An 18,019-nucleotide genomic window follows, 5' to 3' on the forward strand; every position below is an offset into this window, starting at 1 on the left:
ACGACTGTTATGGAGTAAATTTGTGGCTAATGTCAAACGTGAGTCTCGCCTTTGTAACAAAGTTCTCTTCGCCTTATAACAAGGATATTGAGTAGCTGAGCGCTGACGGCGCACAGACGCCGTGCTTAACATTATTTATTCAGTCCTGAGTGCGAAATTGTCTGATGTTCTATGGATCTTCATTAATTATCAGCCCTAGTCTCTGTCCTAAAAAGAAAACTGGGCAGTGTAATTTTTATTAATAAACTTCAGAAGGCCATATCAGGGATCACACAAGTCGAGGAAAACATGCTGACGTGGACGTTGAAGGGGGTAGGGACGGGGTGGGGGGGGTGGGGGGTGGGGAGGGGATTTTAACAGACTGAGTAGCTAAATTATTAACAGTTACTTCTCAGATGAAGTCTAGTCCTGAGACTGCATTTACATGGTACATACGCAAGAATACTCAGAGAAAAGTGAAATGGATTCACGAGGCGCAACATGGACGCACAGTCACTGGAAAACAAAGATACGATACCAAAGTCTACCATTTTCTTTTACTAAATGAATCGTCAAAGTCAGCTGGTGACTCACACACAGCGAAACAATCACGACAATCCATCGACTGGGCATACGTTATATGAAGTGCTCCGTGACTGATCCAACAGCAAATTCGAAAGTAGTCTCCATCTCAGTTTACGCAAAAGAAAAAAATTAAAATAATTACTTGCAAGAATTCGGCATTGCTCCTAAGGGGCTAGTTTCGCCGTTCCAGATGAACCTAACTCGAAATTGAAACTAAGTCCTATTCAGAATCACTACTTAATTGAGCACGGAGCAGGAGCTGATCGCTGCGACTGGTTTTGTCCACTTTCAGCTAGGTTCTCCCCAGTCTTCAAAAGCCCCGCCTTTGCGTACAAAGAGCGGCCAGACTTGGAGCGTTCTGACCTGTGCCAAAACTGTTTCTTTTGCAGTTATCTGGCGTTTCCTCCAGTCAGAAGACGGGATAAGAAACGCCCGCTTCTCCCGGCCTATAATTATCGGTTCCGTTCAACGGCTAATATTCTGCAGAGAGCGTTCCAACGCTCCGGTACGAAACGGCCAACCACACGGATCCACGCCCCCAGACCCGCGTCCGTGTCTGACGTCACAGAACGGTGCCAGAATGTCGCCACCAGAGCCAGCTGCGATAACAACTTAAAATGGTCAATAAAATTCTTCTGGGTTTGAGGCCGCATTGTCATCTGTAAAATTCCGACGATTCGGCGACTGTTGCAAGGCGCCTTCCTCAGAGTGTGTTGCTAACCCTAAAATGTCTTCTCAGGCTTCCACTGAAAAGCTTAAGCCAAGAGCCTTCACCAGAATTTCTCCAGTTGCGTGTATTTGTTATACGCCCACAATCAATCGAAATAAACGGTGATCCACGCTTTGGACAGACTATAGGTACATGACATGCGGAGATTCAGTTGTAACTAACGTGAGAATAAAGACACACAAATCATGTTTCCCAACATGATCTTCCCCTCTCGCATGGAAATTGTATGATCAAATGCAGGAAGAGACAGCATGCACTGCTGAAGACGATAAAGCAAGACCGACAAAATTATTTGAGTGGTGAACCGATTGACGCCGTTCAATGTGAATGACGCTTCTTTCCCTACATTACATAACTCAGCCTTGAATGCAATTTAAACTCCGTTCGTTAGTATCAGTCAACTCTCGATCATGTAAGCATTTCAAATGTTTCAAATAGCTCTGAGCACTATGGGACTTCACATCTGAGGTCATCAGTCCCGTAGAACTTAGAACTACTTAAACCTAACCAACCTAAGGACATCACACACATTCATGCCCGAGGCAGAATTCGAACCTGCGACCGTAGCGCTCGCGCGGTTCCAGACTGAAGGGCCTAGAACCGCTCGGCCACCACGGCTGGCGTAAACACTTCAAAATACACTTTTGTTACTGATATTGTGTACCACTAAATCAAACGCGAAAACATACGTATGATCCCTCTCATTGCTCCCTGAAGTCAGCTACATACTGTTTTCTGTTTTCCGACTCCGCTATTAAGCGCTGTTGGCGTCAGAGTTGGTACTAGACTAGATTAGTACCCGGTGTACGTATTTATTCCATTGTTCTATTAGTCCTCCTTCCACCTCTCTCTGTTCGTCTCTTCCACCCCTCTCTCAGACTATTGCATCCATTCCCAACATTGTCCATCCCATCCCCCCCCCCACCCTCTCTCTCTCTCCCTCTCTCTCTCTCTCTCTCTCTCTCTCTCTCTCTCTCTCTCTCTTTTGCCCACCGCTATCCACCTGCTTCTTCTCCCTCTTTCCATCTCCTCCAGCCAATTTAACTTCATCTCCTGCCATTTCTGCCTTTCCCTCATCGCCTGTCTCCCCTCCTTCCCCTTCTCTGTCTCGCCATTTCCTACTCCCGCACCCTTCTCTTTCTCTCACACACACCCCAATACGGGTTCCTCTTTCGAACCCACAGTACGTCTTTCCAGGTATTAAATGAGACAGGCTGACATTTATTAATCTACATGAAATAGTCATAACTTCTGTACGGTTTGCGTTACGACGGTCAAACTGACAGTTGCTCGTGGGGCATGATTGTAATTAGTATGCGCATCTGTGGTTTGATTTAGCGACGAAGCCCACTTTCATTTGCATGGGTTCCTCAATAAGCAAAATTGGTGCATTTGGGGGACTGAGAATCAGTATTTCGCGATCTAGAAGTCGTTTCGCCCTCAGTGGGTACTGTGTGGCGTGCACTGCCCAGTCACGGAATAATTGGTGCGATATTACTATCAGTTTAATAAGCCACAGCTACAAAATACTAACGCGAATTCTTTACAGACGAATGGAAAAACTGGTAGAAGCGGACCTCGGGGAATATCAGTTTGGATTGCGTAGAAATGTTGGAACACGTGAGGCAATACTAACCTTACGACGTATCTTAGAAGAAAGATTAAGAAAAGGCAAACCTACGTTTCTAGCATTTGTAGACTTAGAGAAAGCTTTTGACAATGTTAACTGGAATTCTCTTTCACATTCTAAAGGTGGCAGGGGTAAAATACAGGGAGCGAAAGGCTATTTACAATTTGTACGGATGCCAGATGGCAGTTATAAGAGTCGAGAGGCATGAAAGGGAAGCAGTGGTTGGGAAAGGAGTGAGACAGGGTTGTAGCCTCTCCTCGATGTTATTCAATCTGTATATTGAGCAAGCAGTAAAGGAAACAAAAGAAAAATTCGGAGTAGGTATTAAAATTCATGGAGAAGAAGTAAAAACTTTGAGGTTCGCCGATGACATTGTAATTCTGTCAGAGACAGCAAAGGACTTGGAAGAGCAGTTGAACGGAATGGACAGTGTCTTCAAAGGAGGATATAAGATGAACATAAACAAAAGCGAAACGAGGATAATGGAATGTAGACAAATTAAATCGGGTGATGTTGAGGGAATTAGATTAGGAAATGAGACTAAGTAGTAAATGAGTTTTGCTATTTGGGGAGCAAAATAACTGATGATGGTCGGAGTAGAGGGGATATAAAATGTAGACTGGCAATGGCAAGGAAATCGTTTCTGAAGAAGAGAAATTTGTTAACATCGAGTATAGATTTAAGTGTCAGGAAGTCGTTTCTGAAAGTATTTGTATGGAATGTAGCCATGTATGGAAGTGAAACATGGACGATAACTAGTATGGACAAGAAGAGAATAGAAGCTTTCGAAATGTGGTGCTACAGAAGAATGTTGAAGATACGGTGGGTAGATCACGTAACTAATGAGGAGGTATTGAATAGGATTGGGGAGAAGAGAAGTTTGTGGCACAACTTGACTAGAAGAAGGGATCGGTTGGTAGGACATGTTTTGAGGCATGATGGGATCACAAATTTAGCATTGGAGGGCAGCGTGGAGGGTAAAAATCGTAGAGGGAGACCAAGAGATGAATACACTAAGCAGATTCAGAAGGATGTAGGCTGCAGTAGGTACTGGGAGATGAAGAAGCTAGCACAGGATAGAGTAGCATGGAGAGCTGCATCAAACCAGTCTCAGGACTGAAGACCACAACAAACAACAACATTACTTGATGGCACGGTGACTACCAAAAGCTAACTGAAGGTTGTGGAGGATGATTTCATCCCCACTGTCTAAAGTGGCCCTGATTTCGACAAGATGTGGTTCATGCAAGACGGAGCTCGACCCCATCAAGTAGGAGGGTGTTTGATGTCCTGGAGCAGCACTCTGAGGACCGCATTCTGCCCCTGGCGTACCCAGAGGCCACTGGCATGGGCCTCGATTGAGCGCAATATTCTCAGGATGTGAACACATGCGACTCCTTCTTGTGAGGATATATTAAAGACAAGGTGAACAGCAATAATCCCAAAATCATTGCTGTGCTGAAAACAGCCGTTCGGGAGGTCACGGACAGCATCGATATTCCGACACTTCTGCGGGTCACGGAGAATTTCGCTATTTGTCTGCGCCACATCATCGCCGATGATGGCAGGAATATCTGAATATACATAGTGACATTTACAGGGTGTTTCAAAAATGACCGGTATATTTGAAACGGCAATAAAAACTAAACGAGCAGCGATATAAATACACCTTTTGTTGCAATATGCTTGGGACAACAGTACATTTTCAGGCAGACAAACTTTCGAAATCACAGTAGTTACAATTTTCAACAACAGATGGCGCTGCGGTCTGGGAAACTCTATAGTACGATATTTTCCACATATCCACCATGCGTAGCAATAATATGGCGTAGTCTCTGAATGAAATTACCCGAAACCTTTGACAACGTGTCTGGCGGAATGGCTTCACATGCAGATGAGATGTACTGCTTCAGCTGTTCAATTGTTTCTGGATTCTGGCGGTACACCTGGTCTTTCAAGTGTCCTCACAGAAAGAAGTCACAAGGGTTCATGTCTGGCGAATAGGGAGGCCAATCCACGCCGCCTCCTGTGTGTTTCGGATAGCCCAAAGCAATCCCACGATCATCGAAATATTCATTCAGGAAATTAAAGACGTCGGCCGTGCGATGTGGCCGGGCACCATCTTGCATAAACCACGAGGTGTTCGCAGTGTCGTCTAAGGCAGTTTGTACCGCCACAAATTCACGAAGAATGTCCAGATAGCGTGATGCAGTAATCATTTCGGATCTGAAAAATGGGCCAATGATTCCTTTGGAAGAAATGGCGGCCCAGACCAGTACTTTTTGAGGATGCAGGGACGATGGGACTGCAACATGGGGCTTTTCGGTTCCCCATATGCGCCAGTTCTGTTTATTGACGAAGCCGTCCAGGTAAAAATAAGCTTCGTCAGTAAACCAAATGCTGCCCACATGCATATCGCCGTCATCAATCCTGTGCACTATATCGTTAGCGAATGTCTCTCGTGCAGCAATGGTAGCGGCGTTGAGGGGTTGCCGCGTTTGAATTTTGTATGGATAGAGGTGTAAACTCTGGCGCATGCGACGATACGTGGACGTTGGCGTCATTTGGACCGCAGCTGCAACACGGCGAACGGAAACCCGAGGCCGCTGTTGGATCACCTGCTGCACTAGCTGCGCGTTGCCCTCTGTGGTTGCCGTACGCGGTCGCCCTACCTTCCGTCACGTTCCCAGTCCGTTGAAATTTTTCAAACAGATCCTTTATTGTATCGCTTTTCGGTCCTTTGGTTACATTAAACCTCCGTTGAAAACTTCGTCTTGTTGCAACAACACTGTGTTCTAGGCGGTGGAATTCCAACACCAGAAAAATCCTCTGTTCTAAGGAATAAACCATGTTGTCTACAGCACACTTGCACGTTGTGAACAGCACACGCTTACAGCAGAAAGACGACGTACAGAATGGCGCACCCACAGACTGCGTTGTCTTCTATATCTTTCACATCACTTGCAGTGCCATCTGTTGTTGAAAATTGTAACTACTGTAATTTCGAAAGTTTGTGCGCCTGAAAATGTACTGTTGTCCCAAGCATATTGCAACAAACGGTGTATTTCTATTGCTGCTCGTTTAGTTTTTATTGCCGTTTCAAATATACCGGTCATTTTTGAAACACCCTGTATATGCCGAATAAAGTGTGTAGACGCCGTAGTTCGTAACTAATTTACTTTTTTTACAATAATTGTCACCCTGTATTAGTACCATGTGTGGTTGAAATTTACTCAGGAGTTTAGTAAGAGCTTTTTGTCTTCCAATTCGCCCGCATACGTACTTTCCATGTATATTTAACGGATATTTAACATGTATCACACATATATCACCAGTTCTGTAGCGCATGTGGCCCTCCAGATTCACTTTCACTTTCATTCGGGTTAATCTTTATGATGTCGTATCACCTGAACTGTACCTAACAATGATACAGTTTTGTAGGAACATGCAGCAGGATGTTTGGATGTTGCCTGCGAAAAGTCTTGCGAACAGCAGGAAGGAAATAATAAATCTAAAGGTCATGCTTGGTACGGCAATTTATCACGCACCTTAGTATTTATGTCGTCATATGTACTGAACTGTACGTTGTACAGTGATACAGTTTTTCAGATACATTCAGTGGCATGTCTCAATAGTGTTTGCAGAACGTGTCCCTAACACAGTTAGTTGTATAAAGTAATAAATAAAAGAGTCATGACTGATGGGGCGGTTGTATTGCATGAACAGCGAAAATATGTTGTTGTGGTCTTCTGTCCAGAGACTAGTATTATGCAGCTCTCCATGCTACTCGATCTTGTGCAAGCTTCTTCACCTCCCAGTACCTACTGCAACCCACATCTTTCTGACTCTGCTTAGGGTATTCATCTCTTGGTCTGCCTCTACGATTTTTACCCTCCACGCTACCATCCAATACTAAATTGGTGAACCCTTGATGCCTAAGAACATGTCCTACCAACCGATCCCTTCTTCTAGTTGTTGTGCCACAAACTCGTCTTCTCCCCAATTCTATTTAATCCCTCCTCATTAGTTACGCGATCTACCCATCTAATTTCAGCATTCTTCTGTAGCACCACATTTCGAAAGCTTCTGTTTTCTTCTTGTCCAAACTATTTATCGTCCACGTTTCGCTTCCATACATGGCCACACTCCATACAAATACTTTCAGAAACGACTTCCTGACACTTAAATCTATACTCGATGTTAACAAATTTCTCTTCTTCAGAAACGCTTTCCTTGCCATTGCCAGTCTACATTTTATATCTTCTCTACTTCGACCGTCATCAGTTATTTTGCTTCCCAAATAGAAAAACTCATTTACTACTTTAAGTGTCTCATTTCCTAATCTGATTCCCGCAGCATCACCCGATTTAATTCGACTACACTCCATTATCCTCGTTTTGCTTTTGTTTATGTTCATCTTATATCCTACCTTCAAGACACCATCCATTCCGTTCAACTGCTCTTCCAAGTCCTTTGTGTCTCTGACAGAATTACAATGTCATCGGCAAACCTCAAAGTTTTTATTTCTTCTCCATGGATTTTAATACCTACTCCGAATTTATCTTTTGTTTCCTTTACTGCTTGCTCAATTTACAGTTTAAATAACATCGGGGGTAGGCTACAACCCTGTCTCACTCCTTTCCCAACCACTGCTTCCCTTTCATGCCCCTCGACTCTTATAACTGCCATCTGGTTCCTATACAAATTGTAAATAGCCTTACGCTCCCTGTATTTTACGCCTGCCACCTTCAGAATTTGAAAGAGAGTATTCCAGTCGACATTGCCAAAATCTTTCTCTAAGTCTACAAATGCTAGAAACGTAGTTTTGCCCAGCGAAAATCTAGTAAGTGATAAACTTTTTTCATTTTATCTATTTGTGGGGTTTGCCAGAGAGAGGATGTTGCGTAAATGTTGGAAATTCCGTGTAAAGTTCCTTACAAGTCACTAAAGTTCTCTTTTCTCCAATAATGGATGGATAAAGTCTGTGTATTTGCACGTCATTGGATACACTCAGTTTTCTCCCCCCACCCCACCACCACCACCCATCCCTCTGACAGGCAGATTGTTCGTACGCCCACAGCGACACTTTCCAGAAAATTATATGTGTGCCAAGGTTGACTGAAATCGGTCCCGTGCTTTAGTGCGACATGTGGAACATACATACGTACACATGTTTCACATGTTTTTATCTTCAGTCCGGAGCCGCGCGCTGCTACGGTCGCAGGTTGGAATCCTGCCTCGGGCATGGATGTGTGTGATGTCCTTAGGTTTAAGTAGTTGTAAGTTCTAGGGGACTGATGACCTCGGATGTTAAGTTCCATAGTGCTTAGAGCCATTTGAACCATGTTTTCATAAAATGTATGAACTCACACAGGCGGGGATACTGTACCCCTACGAAACGAAACCGTACCACTGCAAGTATATTCTTCAATGTTTTAACCTATGCTACATTTGCTAGGGTCCATTATAGAGATTTTATTGAAGAGGAGACGAAACTATAATTAAAACTGTGACTTCCAGATACACAGATACTTGATACTCAGCGCATTGTTCTATAATTTCTTTCAAGACACTCGCATTGTTAGTGGCGCCACATAGATCTCTAAGACCAGCTTGATCGTTTTCCTCAGTAAATTTTTTCTAGTTGAATTTGGGCTCGAAATTCATTTGATAGAACTTGTTCATTATTGACATGGCAACTAATATAAATATCTTAAGGGAACTCGAGTCATCAGTCAGAAACTTTGCGATTCACAACTTCCGGTTGCGTGTTTAGGCAGTTTCCGCATCGAGCAGTGAAAATACAGAAGCTGTTTCTCCAGTCTGAAACGTATTACTTACTCATCGGATAACGGAAATTGCAGGTAAACAAAGGTTTACCGGCAAATGTAACACCAAACACATACCAGATAGCAGTTCATGTCTGTGTGTGTGTGTGTGTGTGTGTGTGTGAGTGAGAGAGATGGCTCTTCTAGTAGTGCCCCACTGTTATAATATTATTGCCCCAGCTTTCCCCATTCGTCCAACTCGACACACGCAGTTATTCAACGCACGCGTCAGCAGCCTGGCGTAACAGTACCGGGCGGAACGGCCGTGTTTCCTGTGCAAGCATCCTGCATTGTTGTGTGAGTACACACGGGGCCCGTGTCTCGCCTGATGGAGACACAACACGCACAGTTGAAAGAGAACAATAGTACACTTGCTGGTGCAGCGCCCTGCTCTGTAACAGCAGTGGCTGGCTGAATCGGCCACTGAAATGTAAACGAACCTAATGAGTCCCTAGCAATTCTTCCTTCGTTCAGAACATTCTGAAGCAGACAAGATGCTCTACAGTAAACGTACACAGGCCGTGGAGCATAATGAATCGAAGGAAATAACCTGTGCTCTTGAGTTGCTTTACGGAACTCTCCAACAGTTCTTTACTGAACATAAAGAGAATTACACTACTAACCATTAAAATTGCTACAGAAAGAAGAAATGCAGACGATAAACGGATATACATTGAACAAATATATTATACTAGAACTGACATGTGATTATATTTTCACGCAAATTGGGTGCATAGATCCTGAGAAATCAGTACCCAGAACAACCACCTCTGGCCGTAATAACTGCCTTAATACGCCTGGGCATTGAGTCAAACAGAGATTGGATGGCGTGTACAGGTACAGCTGCCCATGCAGCTTCAACACGATACCACAGTTCATCCAGAGTAGTGACTGGCGTATTGTGACGAGCCAGTTGCTCGGCCACCATAGACCAGACGTTTTCAGTTCGTGAGAGATCTGGAGAATGTGCTGGCCAGGGCAGCAGTCGAACATTTTCTGTGTCCAGTAAGGCCCGTATAGGACCTGCAACATGCGGTTGTGCATTATCCTGCTGAAATATAGTGTTTCGCAGGATCGAATGAAGGGTAGAGCCACTGAAATGTAGCGTCCACTGTTCAAAGTGCCGTCAATGTGAACAAGAGGTGACTGAGACGTGTATCCAATGGCACCCCATACTATCACGCCGGGTGATACGCCAGTATGGCGATGACGAATACACGCTTCCAATGTGCGTTCACCGCGATGTCGCCAAACACGGATGCGACCATCATGATGCTGTAAACCCTGGATTCATCCGAAAAAATGACGTTTTGCCATTCGTGCACCCAGGTTCGTCGTTGAGTACACCATCGCAGGTGCTCCTGTCTGTGATGCAGCGTGAAGGGTAACCGCAGCCATGGTCTCCGAGGTGATAGTCCGTGCTCCTGCAAACGTCGTCGAACTGTTAGTGCAGATGGTTGTTGTCTTGCAAATGTCCCCATCTGTTGACTCAGGGATCGAGACGTGGCTGCACGATCCGTTACAGCCATGCGGGTAAGATGCCTGTCATCTTGACTGCTAGTGATACGAGGCCGTTGGAATCGAGTACGGCGTTCCGTATTTCCTCCTGAACCAACCGATTCCATATTCTGCTAACAGTCATTGGATCTCGACCAACGGGAGCAGCAGTGTCACGATACCATAAACCGCAATCGCGATAGGCTACAATCCGACCTTTATCAAGGTCGGAAACGTGATGGTACGCATTTCTCCTCCTTACACGAGGCATCACAACAACGTTTCAACAGGCAACGCCGATCAACAGCTGTTTGTGTATGAGAAATCGGTTCGAAACTTTCCTCATGTCAGCACGTTGTAGGTGTCGCCACCTGTGGCAACCTTGTGTGAATGCTCTGAAAAGCTAATCTTTTGTATGTCACAGCATCTTCTTCCTGTCGGTTAAATTTCACGTCTGTAGCACGACACCTTCGTGGTGTAGCAATTTTAATGGCCAGTAGTGTACATAGTCGAAAGAATGGTGTTTTTTTCTACACACCGTGTTCCTTCACATAATCTTCATCCCGTTTGTAAGGTGCAGAATAAATTAAGGTTAATTTCGCACCTTACATAAGAGTTTTATACATCATAATGGGAAGGTGAGTATGACACCTAACTTACTTCGGCAATCGTGAGCAGATTTGCCTTTAAGTATGTAATGCAGAGGAGATGACACTCAATCTATCGTATTAACACGCCACTCCTATGTAATGCGTGTGAATGAGCAGAAGGTGAAACAGCGAGAGGAAACGTTTTGTGTGGAAGCAGGTGCGGGCAGAAGTAGAGGCCACACCACGAAAACCTCTTAGGGGGCGTCCCGCGGCGAGAGTCAGCGACCGGACAGGTGACACGTCTAGTAACAGGCCACCAGAAGTAGGACAGAAAGAAGCTTTAGAAAAATGTGTTTCAGAATTCCAAACAGATACGAACAAAACCAGTGATGGGGTTGACCACGTGAACAGCAAGCGGTACAGATGTGATGTACACTGCTGGCCACCGTAAATGCAACACCAAGAAAGACAAGAGGTAGCACAACACAATTTATTTTGTAGATAACATGTTGACCAAGTATCAAATGATTACGTTTACAGACGTCTGTGACATATGGTTCCTGCCAGAATCAGTAGCCAGAGTAGCCGCCATTGTTGGAGATCACCGCTGCCATACGTCTCGTTGGATGTGTTCCTGGGGTACAGTAGCCCAAGCAGCTTCCACACGTTGCCAAACATCATCTGGTGTGGCAGCTGGGGATGTAATCTGGGTCACTCGTTGAGCAACCGTGGACCACATGTTTTCTATCGGCGAAAGATCCGGAGAGCGAGCCGGCCAGGGAAGCAATTCAATCTGGTTATTGACGAAGAACCTTTGGACAATGCGTGCCACGTGTGGTCGCGCATTATCCTGTTGAAATATGGCTGTGGCCGAGCCCTGAAGGTAAGGAAGGACAACTGGCTCCAGCACCTCGGATATGTAGCGCCGGCTATTTAAAGTACCGGCAATGCGTACTAGAGGCGTGCGAGAGTAATATCCAATACCGCCCCATACCATAATACCCGGTGCAAGACCAGTGTGGCGGTGCATAATGCAGCTGTCCAGCATCCTCTCTCTCCACGGTGTCTCCACACTCGAATCCGACCATCGTGGTGCTGCAGACAGAAGCGTGCCTCGTCAGTAAAGACAACGTCATTCCATTCTGCCGTCCACATCCGTCATCACACCATTGGCGACGGAGACGTCTGTGGTTCTGCGTCAATGGTAGACGAAGCAATGGACGTCTTGCGGACAGACCACTCTGCTGTAAACGGCGTCGAATGGTACGCGCAGACACTGGATGATGCGTTACAGACGCAGTGTGCTGTGCTATGGTTCGGGATGTCACTGAGCGATCCGTCACTGCCATGCGCACAATTTGCCTATCAGCACGTGCAGTGGTGCACCGAGGTGAATACGATCGACCACGTCGGCCGTCGTACCCTCCTGCATCCAACGGTCACATATCCACATTTCGTCCAACACGACTAGCGACTTCTCTGTATGATAATCCACAATCTCGGTAAGCCACTATCCTTCCTCTGTCGAACTCCGATACTTGATCAAAAGATGTTCGCTGTTGTCTACGAGGCATAACTGATCGTCTTGTGAAACAACCACAAGGTAAACACACGTGCCGAACGTGCACTCGTCGAAATCGCCAAGCCTTAAATGGCGCTAAGAGGTGGCGCCACAGGCGCGCGTGATGTGCGTCTGCGCTGAAATTCTAATCAGTTGCATATCTCATCGCTGCAAACCCATGGTGTAAATTTCACTTGATTCCGATGCTTCCTTCAGGGTGTTGCATTTACGGTGGCCAGAAGTGTATATATGTAACTTTTAGGCGTCCGGAGCGGGCACAAAACATCCGATTGGCGGAAACGAACTAGGAAGGAGTAGAGTGCCAAGATTTCGACACAGTTTAATGGTAGGGCCCTTGCGATTGGCAGAGAGAGTTTCCACAAAAATAAGACGAACGCTCCTATTGGTCGATAAAAGCCGTGACATGGAGAACGAAACAACCCAGTTGGGGAGTCAGTTCGGCTGCAAGAAAGACGAGAGCGAAGTTTTCGGGGACTGTTCTCTGAACTGGCGTCAAGTGCAGAACGAGGCGCATAGCGAGAGGAGAAATTAGTTTGAACAGTGTGTTCACTGTGGCTGACATTCAGCTAGATATTAGCTGTAGTGTCATTGGGCTCCAACTGTGGAGAAACGAACCAGCCAGTTATTTAATTGCCCCTGCGAGGACTGAGAGAACATTCACATATGCACGGTGCTTCAGCCATGCACGTGCATATCGCCATATTACAAGAGTGGCGATCGATACATATTTTCTTCCATAACAAGAAACGTAGGGACAGTTTCTGCTGGAAAAATCAACAACGGATTAATTAGTGCTTATAGGAATTTCAGAGGATGAGAGCAGCCATGCAGACGACAGCTCATCGCAGCTGAGGTACACTCATGGAAATGGAAAAAAGAACACATTGACACCGGTGTGTCAGACCCACCATACTTGCTCCGGACACTGCGAGAGGGCTGTACAAGCAATGATCGCACGCACGGCACAGCGGACACACCAGGAACCGCGGTGTTGGCCGTCGAATGGCGCTAGCTGCGCAGCATTTGTGCACCGCCGCCGTCAGTGTCAGCCAGTTTGCCGTGGCATACGGAGCTCCATCGCAGTCTTTAACACTGGTAGCATGCCGCGACAGCGTGGACGTGAACCGTATGTGCAGTTGACGGACTTTGAGCGAGGGCGTATAGTGGGCATGCGGGAGGCCGGGTGGACGTACCGCTGAATTGCTCAACACGTGGGGCGTGAGGTCTCCACAGTGCATCGATGTTGTCGCCAGTGGTCGGCGGAAGGTGCACGTGCCCGTCGACCTGGGACCGGACCGCAGCGACGCACGGATGCACGCCAAGACCGTAGGATCCTACGCAGTGCCGTAGGGGACCGCACCGCCACTTCCCAGCAAATTAGGGACACTGTTGCTCCTGGGGTATCGGCGAGGACCATTCGCAACCGTCTCCACGAAGCTGGGCTACGGTCCCGCACACAGTTAGGCCGTCTTCCGCTCACGCCCCAACATCGTGCAGCCCGCCTCCAGTGGTGTCGCGACCGGCGTGAATGGAGACGTGTCGTCTTCAGCGATGAGAGTCGCTTCTGCCTTGGTGCCAATGATGGTCGTATGCGTGTTTGGCGCCGTGCAGGTGAGCGCCACAATCAGGACTGCATACGACCGAGGCACACAGGGCCAACACCCGGCATCACGGTGTGGGGAGCGATCTCCTACACTGGCCGTACACCACTGGTGATCGTCGAGGGGACACTGAATAGTGCACGGTACATCCAAACCGTCATCGAACCCATCGTTCTACCATTCCTAGACCGGCAAGGGAACTTGCTGTTCCAACAGGACAATGCACGTCCGCATGTATCCCGTGCCACCCAACGTGCTCTAGAAGGTGTAAGTCAACTACCCTGGCCAGCAAGATCTCCGGATCTGTCCCCCATTGAGCATGTTTGGGACTGGATGAAGCGTCGTCTCACGCGGTCTGCACGTCCAGCACGAACGCTGGTCCAACTGAGGCGCCAGGTGGAAATGGCATGGGAAGCCGTTCCACAGGACTACATCCAGCATCTCTACGATCGTCTCCATGGGAGAATAGCAGCCTGCATTGCTGCGAAAGGTGGATATACACTGTACTAGTGCCGACATTGTGCATGCTCTGTTGCCTGTGTCTATGTGCCTGTGGTTCTGTCAGTGTGATCATGTGATGTATCTGACCCCAGGAATGTGTCAATAAAGTTTCCCCTTCCTGGGACAATGAATTCACGGTGTTCTTATTTCAATTTCCAGGAGTGTAAATACCGATAGCAGAGGTGCAAACTTGTTGGTTCAGCAGCTTGCGCCCACTGTAAACTCGAGCGACCTTGGTTAACCTATTGCTCAACTTGTCCCAAAACTAACCATCCTCCATAGACTTGATTGTCATCCTAAATAGTACCGAACTTAAAACCGGAATCGGATGACTTACCATAGTACTGGCCAACATCATGACATGACAGCACCGTGCATATATAGTCATAAGAATAATTTTGTAATGAAACTTCTAGTGGTGCATTATGCTTACTACCTGAGCCCCATCTTATTCTGTTACTCGCTCCTGTGAACGGGAACGCGTTATGCAGGTCTTGGAGTCACTCGCGTCCATCTAGAAAAGTTTTTACTGTGTTAAACGAAGGTGTTGTTGGCCTGATGTATTGACGATGCCCTTTCACTACACTGTCTAAAGGATCGTTCTAAGAGATATCAAATTAAGATCAGTCTGAAGATGCCTAAATAAGGCGAAACGCGTAGTTGAAAAATAAAAAACTAAAATTGCAACCAAGACTGTTTTTAACAAATAAAATTTACCATTGTCCTGTTTGGGATTATTTCAGAAGACGAGATGCGTTCATTTGACAATTGTCGTAACATTGTCACATTGTAAACTTTGTAAATGCGTGTATTTCTGTGGTAAGATTGCAACATTAAACTAAAAATATTTACAACTTACACAGTTGTTGTTCTGTCCTCAAAACTTTACACGTTCTATGGCCTTCCTCCAGCGCGGAACAAGGGCGTGTATGCCCTGTCGATACCAATGCTTGTCCTGGTGGTGGAGCCAGCGCTTCATTGTGTGAATCACCTCCTCAAATCGTCTTCCACGAATGGCATGCTTTAATGGTCCAATCAATTGGAAGTCCAAGGGGGCTAGTTAAGGGCTGTAGGGCGGATGGGGTAACACTGTCCAACCCTGTTTCGCGATGTGTTCAGCAGTCCTCAAACTTGGGTGGGCCCGAGCGTTATCGTGTTGCAGCAAAACATCTCCTGCGAACCTGTGGCACCAAAGTCGCCAGAAGCGCGTGTTGAATTTAGTTCATGTGTTGACATATGCTTCTGAATTAATGGTACCGCCTCTTGGCATCACATCAATGAGAATCGCACCTTCACAGTCCCAGAACACGGTGATCACGACCTTACCGGCAGAAGCAGTGGCTTTGCATCTTTTCTTCTGTGGGGAGTGGGAATGGCGCCATTCCATCGAGTGTCGTTTTGTTTCGGGCTCAAAATGCTGAACCCAGGTTTCTCCACCAGTCACAATCCGGGACAAGAAGGCCTCCCCCCTCAGCTTCAAAACATTGCAACAAATCAAGACGATTGTTGTGCTATTTGTGATCCACCGTTAGACGCCTCGGGACCCATCTTGCAGACACTTTTGAATATGCGAGAGAGATAATTACATCCATACTACCGTTGCTAATTGATAGACATAGCGCCGACTGCCGAATCGTAATGCGTCTGTCCTCGCGAATGACGTCAGGTGTGACAGCCGTGGATGGTCTCCCCGACCCCTGCAAATCGTGGAGCTCCGCCGAACCGCCTTCTGATGACCTCACCCTCCGGGCCCAGTGACTAATCGCAATTCTGTCGACAGAAGATGCTCCGTAGACTTTGCACAAGCGTTTGTGAATATTCCCCACAGTTTCTTTCTCTGCAGTAAGAAATTCAATGACGGCACATTGCTTGTAACGTACATCACCTGCAGACCCCATTTTGAAACTGTGCTGCAGCTACTCTATCTGTCGGAAGTGGCGGAAACTTGGTGCGGTCACTCAAGAGACTTCAAACAATAGAAACGTAACGTTTCGCATTCGTAGCATTGTTTTCGGCTGAGAAAAAAAAAATGCGGTGCATTAATTTCTGGGCAAGTCACGTATTTACTAGAGAGTAAAAAAAAATGTGTGTGAAATCTTATGGGACTTAACTGCTAAGGTCATCAGTCCCTACGCTGACACACTAATTAACCTAAATTATCGTAAGGACAAACACACACACACACACACCCATGCCCGAGGGAGGACTCGAACCTCCGCCGGGACCAGCCGCACAGTCCGTGACTGCAGCGCCCGAGACCGCTCGGCTAATCTCGCGCGGCTACTATTGAGTCATTATTCAAGTGGCATTGTTTGCCTATTCAACTGTATGGTTTCGATATACATGGGCTTAAAAAGCATTGCTCACGCTTGCCCTTTTGTCACGTGATATATTGCCAACCGTAGATAAAAGGCCAACAGACAGATTTTATATACGCAGATTTCCGAAAAGCGTTTGACATGGTGCCCCACTGCAGATTGTTCACGAAGGTCCGAGCATACGCAACAGGTTTTCAGATACATGAGTGGCTTGAACACTTCTTATGTACGAAAACCCAGTACGTTGTCCTCGACAGCGATCAGCGACAAGGATATGGTCACAGGTGTCCCAGAAAAGTGCGATAGTATCGGTCCCGTTGCTTCTGGTCTCTCTCTCTCTCTCTCTCTCTCTCTCTCTCTCTGGACAGGGTAATCAGCAATCTTCATCTGTTTGATAATGGTGTTGTGAAGAACAGGAAGGTTTCGTCGTTGAGTGAGTGTAAGAGGATACCATACAAGTTGAAAAACACTGAACTCCCCTCCGAACAAGCCATGAAGGTCCAATGGTACCGACCAACCGCCGTGTCATCCTCACACCACAGGTGTCATTCGATGCGGATGTGGAGGGGCATGTGGTCAGGACACCACTCTCCCGCTCGTATGTCAGTTTCCGAGACCGGTGGCTCTACTTCTCAGTCAAGTAGCTTCTCAGTTTGCCTCACAAGGGCTGAGTGCACCCCGCTTGCCAACAGAGCTCGGCAGACCGGGTGGTCACCCATCCAATTGCAAGCCCAGCCCGACAGCGCTTAACTTCGGTGATCTAACGAGAACCGGTGTTACCACTGCGGCAAGGCCGATGGCACCATACAAGTTGACTTAGAGAAAATTTATGTTTGGTGTGATGAACAGCAGCTTGAAACAGTCACATCGATTACACATCTGATCGTAACATTGCGAAGCGACGTGAAAGGGAACGAACGTATAGGGACGGTATGAGGGAAGGCGAATGGTCAACTTCGGCGTGTCGGGAGAATTTCAGGAAACTGACGTTCGCCTGTAAAGGAGAGCCCACGTAGAGCACGCTTCAGTGTTTGGGATCGCCACCAAGTCGGAATAAAGGAAAAGGTCGAAGCAATTCAAAGAGGGGCTGCTAGATTTGTTGCTGGTGGTTTCGGTCAATAAGCGAGTATTTCGGAGGAGCTTCGCGAATTCAAATGGGAATGTCAGGAGGAAAAAAC

The 18,019-nt window shown here is 46.7% G+C and overlaps 1 pseudogene; it reads right to left on the reverse strand.

Annotated features, from left to right (window-relative positions):
• Positions 1-17,524: 17,524 nt before the first annotated feature.
• Positions 17,525-17,642, reverse strand: LOC126215436 (5S ribosomal RNA; annotated as a pseudogene).
• Positions 17,643-18,019: the final 377 nt, after the last annotated feature.

This window comes from Schistocerca nitens, chromosome 12, assembly GCF_023898315.1.
Source record: "Schistocerca nitens isolate TAMUIC-IGC-003100 chromosome 12, iqSchNite1.1, whole genome shotgun sequence".
Lineage (NCBI taxonomy): Eukaryota > Metazoa > Arthropoda > Insecta > Orthoptera > Acrididae > Schistocerca > Schistocerca nitens.